This window comes from Gekko japonicus, unplaced genomic scaffold, assembly GCF_001447785.1.
Source record: "Gekko japonicus isolate JY-2015 unplaced genomic scaffold, Gekko_japonicus_V1.1 scaffold283, whole genome shotgun sequence".
NCBI classification, from domain to species: Eukaryota; Metazoa; Chordata; class Lepidosauria; order Squamata; family Gekkonidae; genus Gekko; species Gekko japonicus.
In genome coordinates, this window is record NW_015166429.1 from 311,198 (window position 1) to 311,810 (window position 613).

The following is a 613-nucleotide window of genomic DNA, read 5'->3' on the forward strand; positions in this document are numbered from 1 at the left end:
TCCCTCCAGCAGCCGGCTTGCTCGGGCTCTCTGCAGCCCCGGGGATCTTGGGCAAGCCAAGGGAAGGGAAAGTGGTTTAAACCGCCTCTCCTTCCCTCCAGCAGCCAGCTTGCTCGGACTCCCCGAGGAAACCAAGGGAAGGGAAGGTGGCAGAACAGCTGGAGACATTGAGCCTTGGCTCCACAAGTAATGAGCACTCGAGCCCCGCCCCCAGCAGCCCTCAGGCCTGGAGCAGTCTTGGGAGGCGGATTGGCAAAAAGCAAAACCAAAAGCGCAGGAACTTGAGAGAACTCCAGGAATGGAGCCGGTTCCTCTTCCACAGCCCAAAATGCGACCCACGAACCCTGAGCTTGCTTTTTCTCATTTGCGAGTCTGGCCTCTGCACTTCTTTAACAAGGCAGCCTTGAAGCTTGGGGCAGCGGGAGTTTCTTTGCACGCAGCTTGTGCGGCTGGCTGAGTGCCTCTTCTGCTTGCCCACCTCTCGCCTCTGCACCTCATCTTCTGCCAGGCATGGAGGAGCCCAGCTCACCCAGGCTTCTTGCCTCCTGCTGCCTTGGCCCTCTGGTGCACGGGTGAGTCCCCAAAGTTTGACTCTTCCTCTACAAGTCTCTGG